This window comes from Pseudonaja textilis, chromosome 2, assembly GCF_049901715.1.
Source record: "Pseudonaja textilis isolate UNSWEBS1 chromosome 2, rPseTex1.2, whole genome shotgun sequence".
Classification (NCBI taxonomy): Eukaryota; Metazoa; Chordata; class Lepidosauria; order Squamata; family Elapidae; genus Pseudonaja; species Pseudonaja textilis.
In genome coordinates, this window is record NC_141991.1 from 107,947,541 (window position 1) to 107,956,585 (window position 9,045).

The 9,045-nt window shown below is 39.2% G+C and overlaps 1 protein-coding gene across 17 annotated transcripts in view; it reads right to left on the minus strand.

The window, feature by feature from the left end:
* Positions 1-8,376, minus strand: part of ITGB4 (integrin subunit beta 4) — an 82,011-nt gene extending 73,635 nt beyond the window's left edge. For 4 of the 17 annotated variants that reach the window (XM_087924858.1, XM_026701999.2, XM_026701998.2 and 1 more), the window contains exon 1: positions 7,986-8,344. The gene's annotated coding sequence lies outside the window, so the exon portion shown is untranslated. Of the gene's footprint in view, positions 1-7,572 lie in introns of all 17 variants that reach the window. The other 13 variants (XM_087924857.1, XM_087924855.1, XM_087924851.1 and 10 more) reach the window with 6 other exon arrangements.
* Between the last annotated feature and the right edge of the window lie 669 nt (positions 8,377-9,045).

Consider the following 9,045-nt stretch of genomic DNA (forward strand, 5'->3'; position numbering starts at 1 on the left):
CCAGTAGCGGAAATTTTGAGTAGTTCATAGAATCGTCAAGTATCACCTCTGACTGGAGATTTTACAGTATCCTTCCCCTGCCACGCCCACCAAGCCACGGCCATAGGACCAGTAGTAAAAATTTGAATCACACCACTTGTCTGATGCCTCCCCTCCCCTCCCCTCCCCTCCTCTCCTATTCCTATCTTATACTCCATCATCGATCTATCAAAACTGCTAAGCCTCAATGCAAAAATATAGTACCTGAAATCCTGTATTAATATTACTAAAGATTGCTTCATTAAAGATAGAATAAATGTAAATGAAATTTCTTGTGGGCTTTCTTTTCAGAAGGAGGGACAGCATTGGCATTCCTTAAGCTTTGGTACTCTAACCTACTCAGCCTTGGTCTAAAGCCAGCCCTGATAGTAGGGAAATCACATCTTCATGGTAGCCTTCCAAATATGTGCAGTTATGCAGCTGGGGCTAACCAGCATAAGTCCTACAACTTTTGTCTCATTCGTGCGATCCTAACCTATTACTGTGATATTTTTCCTCTCAGTACACCATTAGTTGTATTTCTATCTTGCAGTATGTCACCTTGAGGGAAGTGTCTTTAAAACCGTACGTGCCTTCCATACAAGGATTTGGTGCAGCTCTTGGATAAAGCACCCCATACTCTTGTGACTCTATACTATACTCCTGTCAGCAGATTTAGCTCCTCAGCTCAGCACAAATCACACACTTTCTATCTGGCAAATTGTGAGGCTGGCGCTCTGCAGTGTTTGGTAGTGGGCCATTTCCCCATTAGTAGGAGTTAGTTATCTCTGCCAGTCCCTGCCTCTCAGCGGCTCCCTTCCTTTCTTCATCGTCTGCCATTGCCTCAACAATGTGTTTACACCACATTTCAGTTAAAGCAAAGAGGTAGATTTGCAACTAGTGACATTTTTTTCTCCCATAAAAAATACTGTAAAGGCATCAAAGGAAGAAAAGGAAGGATAGGACTAGTTAGAGGCTAAATTTTGCACTTTTCCCTCTGATGTGTTGTCGCGAGTGCTGGTCAGTATGTTTTGACTTCACTTCTGGGACAGGGGAATGCTGTGCAAAGGAAAAAAAATGTATGTTTATCTTTTATTTCCTCTCTTCAATGATGCTAGTACTTAGTCATATGTTCAGTGGAGGACCCTAATTTTTAATGGGTATTTAGATCTGGGCTAATGGCCTGAGCTGAAAAAAAATCCAAATGACCTTTAGATGGGAGCCAAGAGTTAGAGTTTTAGGGATCATTTTGCTGGTTGGCCTGCATATTTTGCAGATTGACAGAGCAATCCTAATCTATTTGTATAAAAAACAATGCCATCTCTCCACTGCCCCCCACAACCCCCCAGGACATGCACTCTTACAGGAGGGCATGCAGTTATCTTGATTTTGTTTAAAAAAAACAAAACCCAAGGAACCTAATAAAATGGTTCATGCAATTTTCCTTATACCTGCAATCCTGAAGATGGTTGCTATAAAAGAAAAGAATAAAATCATTTATGGTCTGCATAACGTTTCCTTTTTCTATTGCAGTGATGTCACTAATCATGGTTCTGTGGCATTTGATACCCATGGTGCAGTAGCCCCATGGCAAGATGGACACAAATAAATTTAACAAACAAACAAATAAAGAAACTATTTGATCAAGGTATAAACTTGGCGGGTAAATATACTCTGGTCTTTAGCACATTCCACATCACAGCCTCTGAATGTGAAAAAAATCCAAAGCAACAGCTCAATAATCAGTACCCCCAAAGACAAGGGGTCCACCCAAAAAAACATACAATATAAAGCCATATAAAATAGTGAAGTCATCTACAATAAAAACCCTATACTAAATATTTCAGAAATCAACAATGGATGCTAAATAGGAGCAATTGTGTAGGTGTGTCTATGTAGTGAAATTTCTGTAGGTAAAGAGGGTGGTGAACATTAGGTATGATCCATGGCCAGCTTTTAGATACATTAAAAATGGACCGAGCAATTTATTTTGTAAGCAGTTGTTATAATTTTGACATAGTTGTCATAGCTGATTCTAGTCAAGAAACTGCTCTATCCTGTGGAAGTGAAAGCATTTCACTATATGTATATGTATGTATGTGAATAGATGTGATGACGATTTCTGTCTGTAAATATTAGGTCAAAATATGATGCTCTGATATGATCATTCTTACCTAACTACTTGTAAAATAAAAAGAATGCACCGGTGTGCCCAATTAAATGGCTACGGATACATTTTTTTCTGTAATTGGGGAAACAGAACCAGCCTCTGGAAGACACTGTAGTGGAGAACATCTTTGCATGCAGAACATCCCAAGTCAAGTGCTGGAAAGTATCTTCCAAACAGCATGGATGATAGGTAGGCAACTTGAGGCCTTGTAATATTGTTGAACCACAACTTCCCATATGTGTCCCCATTGGCCACTTTACCTAGTCCTGTTAGGGGATGACATTCATCAGCACTTGGAGAACTACAAGTTCCCAGAGTTTCCACCATGCGCATACTACAGGTTCCTACTGTTGCCCCATTTCCAGTTCCCAGAGCATTTTTCAGCAGTAAACTACTAGTTTGGAGGCATTGTCAGAGACTAGAATAATACAAAATACAACTCAGTCTGAAAAAGACTGCCAGCCTATGGTTGAGAATAAATTATCATCTAACCTAGGGTTGGATACCCATGCACCATTTGCAGCCCTCTGACCACATTCTTCTGGCCCGGAGAGTTCCTAAATTCATGCTGCCATGATGTGATGATAAATTGACTATTTCTGTTCACATAATTTTTGGTTTGTTTTGAGCAATGTTAAAAGGCTTACATCAAAAACTTCTAGATGTGTAAAATCTAGAACAGAGTTCTCCAAACTTGACAATTTTAAAACTTGTCGACTTTGAATCCCAGAATTCCCCAGCTAGTGGAACAACCAGAAAAACCAAAACAAAGAAAAGAGGAAGAAAACATGTAAGGAATTATGTGCCTTCTCCAATTTCTCTTCCCTTATTTGCATGCTTGTGAGGGGGATCCTTTGTTAATTTCTCCATCCTGTATGTTTAAGCTTTTGTACTCTGACAGCCGTTCCAACTTGTGTGTTTCTGCAGAATGAACTCTTCAATGTGCTGTGCAAGAATCAGTCAGCACTACAACAAGGGAGTGATACAACAGCGCTTTTGTTACGCCCAGAGCCCAGAAGCTATGAAAGGACTCAGTGTTGGCACACCTTCCTTCCCTCCCTGTCTGTTCTGCTAGGTTGTTGGACAAGAGTTTTGCACTCATCCCTCCTGAAAGTTGTGTCCTTAAGGTCAAATTGTTACTGGCTTCATTCTTAAGCACTTAAAAGTGGTATAGAACTTATGGAATATAAGATCTCTCCATGGCCAGTACGGTTAATACCCAGATGATTTATTTCTTGTTTCAGGGTTTGATAAAAAGAGAATACTACTTTCTTCTCCCTCTGGTTATCAGTTCCTGACAATCTGACAGTGAGAACAATTAACCAGTGGAACAGCTTGCCCTCGGAAGTTGTGGGAGTGCCATCACCTGAGACTTTCAAGAACAGATTGGACTGCCATTTGTCAGAAATGGTGTAGGGTCTCCCTCTTGGATGGGGGGTTGGACTAGATGACCTACAAGGTCCCCTTCAACTCTGATTATCTGTTATCTGTTTATCACAAAACTTAAAAAAAAAGTCAAGCAAGCTGTGGTATTTAAGTCAGTGATAGGCCTGAGAGATGTTACAAACTAGGAGGGTTACGTCACATTTGGGCAGCTGAGATGGTATTTTTTACTTGTTTGGGGAAGATCTTGTTAATTGTGATAAATTTGTTTTAGGGCTTACACCTTTTTGCTGTTTGTTTCCTGCCTTCAAATAGTAGAAAATTTCAACGATGTTTTTTTTGGTGAAGAGTTCAGGACAAAAAAAACATTCAAAAGCTGCACCCTAATTTTTGCCATCAATATATAGTTTGCAGCCATTCACTCAATTGTCTCTATCAAAACAACTACCTTGATCTTTACTACATAAATTTTCAGAACGATATTACAGAACTGATTGCATCCTTTCATTTAACATTAACATTTAACATTGAAGTTCTCAGCCAACAAGGTGCCACCATCTGCAGACGTAAAGTGTATGCACTTTCGTGTCCCCAGTCATCATACCTCTAATAAACTCTGAACCATAACCATTTATGCCTATCCATAAATAAATTAAACAAACAAGGGGATATCATGCATTTGTCTTATTCCAGTGTTTCCTTATTCGTCACTCCCACTCCCATTTGCCACTGTTAGGGACAAACAATGAAAGTAAGTTCATGAGAAGACAGGGAGTTGAAATGAATATAGTTGTTCAACATTTATCCACCAAATAACTTGCCAAAGGCTTAGCTATTTTCAGGCATTGGACCAGATACCTCCTACATACCAGTATTTTGTTATTTTCTTAAAGCTTCTGCTTAAATCCGATCAACTTCACTATCTAGTATGTAGAAAGACACAGAACTATAGCGTGTTCCTCTACAAAAATTCTCTTTGAGAAGAACAAAAGAACACATGAGGGGTGAGTCTGCATGAAGCCATTGGCAACACAGGTCATAAGTAAGCTACACTTCAGTTGTTTGTTTGGCAAAAGAATGAAAATATGTATGCTGCCCATATAAATTCATTCATTCATTCAATCAATCAATCCCCAAGGAAATTATTTCCAGGAAAGGACACTATGTAAGAATCTGTATAAATGTTCTTCTACAATTACAATGGCCTCACTGTATCAGATGATGACCCTGGATAGCATATAACTGAAGCACACAAGGCATTAGACTATGAAGCATGCAATTCTTTACTAGTAACCACGAGGAAACCAAAACAGTATATTTTTATACTGAAAGCAACATCAATCAATCAAATTATATCTATAAAAATAGAAACAACACCAACTCTTAGAACTAACAGGAAACCAACAATAGTTAGCAACAATAAATATATAAATGATAAATATGTAGGAAAGAGGGTAACCTGATAGGTGATCTAAAAGGCAGATAACTTTGAATAGTTTGGGTGAATAGGCCTGTTTGTCAACTTGAAGATAGTATGGGGCTACCACTGAGAAGGCCCTGCTTATGGTCATTGCACTGAAAAAGAAATCTAGTAGAGGGACTACAAATAAACTTCTTCCAGGTGCTTTTATAGCATGAATTGGGTGATATTAGGAAAGACAGCCTTACACACACTTGCGATAAATTTCCTTCTCCCATTCCTTTATGCAAAGAATATATACACACAAAAAATGCATTAGATCCCAAATAAATTATTTTGAACAGTTCCAGATCACCTGTCATCAAATTCCCACTGCTTCTTTTTCAGAATATTACTTCACTTAGATAACCACTTTTGATAAATTCCAAATCCCAATGAATTTGAGGCATGAATGGGCACTCCAGTACCATACATGGCCAAAATAAGAGGAAGAATATTGATAGAACAACAGCAACCGAGCTCAGAGAGCACCAAGGATCCCACACAGAAGAGTATATTGCAAAAAAACATACATTAGTTTACACAAGGTGAAATACTGAGAGAGAGAGAGAAGAGATCTCTTTTGTCTACAAAGCAATAAAAGCACAGTTCTACCAGTCTTTCCATTTGACTGTTCTCATTTTCCTTCCTTCTAACTACTGAATAGGCTTCCATGACCAGCCTTCTTATCATAAATAAAGCCAAAAATTACATCTTTTCTAAAAAAAATTTTTTGGCAGATTTTGTGATGACTGCATTTCAGCTTGATCTAGTATTTAATGGACAGAGGGAAATGCAAGGACTCAAGGTTGCATGTCAACCAGGTATCAATTAGAAACAGGAGCCAGCTTTTGTTTCCTTTGTTGCATTACTCTGTTGTCACAGATGACACACCACAGATAATATTTTAAGTATGGCTATTGTAAAAAAAGAGGTGCTGTACCCTAACTATAAACCAAATAAGTAAAAACCAAATTGCTTTTTTTCTTTATCCGGAACATCATATTGATTTGTCTTGTACTGCTAAAATGTAAAGAAGTCAGCAATCTAGCTGGGTCTTGTCTTTCTGTGGCTGGGATTTCCCTCCTTCCCAAATTACCCAAATTTATGACATTTTGACAACTTTTATATGGGGGAGAACCCAGGGACAGTTATTGGAGACCCGAAATGTGACCTATTGCTGTTTTTCCAACAATTTATAGAGATATAATCAATTGGCATTGTAGACAATACATTGGTAGTTTTTCCATTAGAGGAAAATTGGCATCTAATACTGTAAACAAGAACAAATATTTAGAGCTATCTGAATCCTTCCTCAGCTAAAATCCAAAATGTCTCTCTAACCATAAAGGGAGCTTAGTGGTAAAGAGAAATTCACTATGCATATGTTCTTAACTTTACTTTTTAATGCTCAGAGACCAATATCAACTTGGGCTTTAGAACTGACCAGAGGTTTTGAAGCTGATCTTTAGTGACTTCCTTGTATGCAGACCAACAGCATACCTGTCCACCACTCTATAACTTAACTTTTATCTGTCCTTCTTCCAGATCTGCTGCTTTACCTATTTTGAACTACTTCTCACATTCAAACAATCCATCCAATTTATCTTAAATCTCATGCACATTGTTAATCTACCTAGTTTCCTCATTTTCCCGCCTTTCGTAAACACATTAACATCGAAATCAGGAAAAGTACACTATTTTCAATTACACAGATTATGTGATTCTCAAACAACAATCAAGTCAGAACGGGGCTTAAGAGAAATAAAAATGATTTGTGAATCCGTGCCTATTTATAACACATTAAAAATACCCAATCTCTATCTTCTAACTGCTAGGAGAGTTACTATAATCCTCCCCCTCTCTCCTGCATTCTTCTCCACTTTTAACAAATTTACAAATGGGGCAACAGGTTGAAATTAATTAGTTAAGGAAAACTGTTCTTCACTATGCTGCTATGCCAAGATCAAGTTTACTGCCTAATGTCTGCCTGTTATGAAGTTGTTAAAAACACCGGGATATTGTGGGAGGGAAATGTCAGCGTTCTCACTCAGGAAAAGTTCACCTTCCTCTGTTTGAGAAGAGCACGTTATTGTTGACGGATAGCCATCTTCCCTGTAATTTCCTAATGTACCCTGCGAATGTACTCAGAGAAAAGGAGAAACTGCATGGGTATGTGGGTGCAAAGGAATTATATGAATAGCTTGGTTAATTCAGATAAAAAGGAGTCTTCAGCAAGAGAGCAAAGGGGAGGAGGGAATGCTCTGTTCTGCTGTATCAAACTGGCTGATCAAGAACTTGTGCCAAGTTCCAACCGTGCAAAGAGGAGGGAACACAACTTCCCGTCTAACTTTAAAGTAGAAAAGAACATAGGACTACATCAGCCGTTTTGCCTGCTTGTTTACCTGTGCAAGAAGCCCTGTGTTTCTTTTCACTTTTCTCTCTGATTAATCATTAGTTGTCTCTTTAAAAAAGTAACATAAATAAACAAATAATAAAAAATAGGTGTGGGGACCGAAAATAAAAATTTTGTGCCACAAACCTCATTCATGCTGGGTCCATTTCAAAGTCCAAATCCTTTGAAACAATCCAAAAAACAGCTATCCACACATCAAGCCAAGAACTTCCTCCAGTGGTAAGGGATGTGTGTGTGTGTGTGTGTGTGTGTGTGTGTGTGCATGTGTGTTGGGAGAAGAGACAGAGAGAGAGAGAAAGAGAGAGAGAGAGACTTGTTTCACTGCTGCATTGTCATTTCCAAATGTAAGGTTGGTTGGCTTATCCTGACTCCCCCTTGTTCTTCCTCTCCTCCCCCTTTCACATATTCCAGTTTTATTTCAGATGCAAAGTTGAAAAAGGAAGGAAGGAAGGAAGGAAGGAAGGAAGGAAGGAAGGAAGGAAGGAAGGAAGGAAGGAAGGAAGGAAGGAAGGAAAAAAGAGCTCATCAATTCGACCCACCTCTTCACGTCTCCTGGTTGCTTCTGATCCAGGGTTGTCTCACACCTTTTTCACTCTCCCCACCTTTTTGCTGCTGTTGTTGCCGTTTTTTTTTTATTTATAAAGAACTCCCTCTGGCTTTTTTTTTCTTTCCTCCAGGGTAAATTGAGGAGTTCCCAATAGCAGCACCTATAGCTGTTAGGCAAGTAAAGTCGGAAAGAAGTACTTTTCTCTTTACCTCAGGTGTGATTAGGCGTGTTGTATGTATGCAGGGGAGGTTACCTGTGACTCAGGTCTGTCTGGCATTCCTGCGCATTATGCACACCTGCATGGGCAAGAACAGCTCGGGTAGCCAAATCTCTTCTCCATTTCTTCCCAGTACTTTTTTTTTTTTTTTGAAGTTCCCACCCACAGGAAAAGGGTGGATGCTAAGCGCTGAGACATAGCCCAACCCAACTCTACTTGTGCAACAGAAAGGTTTGCTCGATAGCAAGGATATGAAAACAAATCTCTTTGCTTTTAAGGTGCCCCAGGACAAATTCTTCTAACTCCTTAATATTTCATCGGCATTCTGTGGCTGAAAGAAAGATCGCAGGGTGGTTTTCGAAGTTCATTTTCCAAGTCATTTCTCTCTCTCTCTCTCTCTCTCTGGATCTTTCCCTCCAAGCTCCCAGTGCTGCTGAAGCAAGATGGTTTCTTTTCTTTTTCTTCTTTCTGGCTTTCTGCTATTTGTGTCCAAGGACCACCCTCCAAGAAAAGGTCACCAAAGCTGCAGCAGAATCAACAATCTCCAATGTTCTGCTTCCTCCGCAGCCAGAGAAAAGCTTGATGGCTTAGGCATCCTCTTTTTTTTTTTTTTTTTGTACATCTTGAAGGTAAAAGGACAGCAGATGCAAGCAGTCTCTTGACTCAATCCACAGTATTATTGGACCAAAACCATGAGCCATCTAGTTTCCCTGAGTTTGCAGACTTCATGTGACTAACTTGCTGATCGCTAAAGAATAGTCCTGTTTAGGCAGTCGACGGTTGGCTCTCTCTGAAACTGTTCTAGCCTTTGTAAGACTGAGTTCTAGGATTCCTT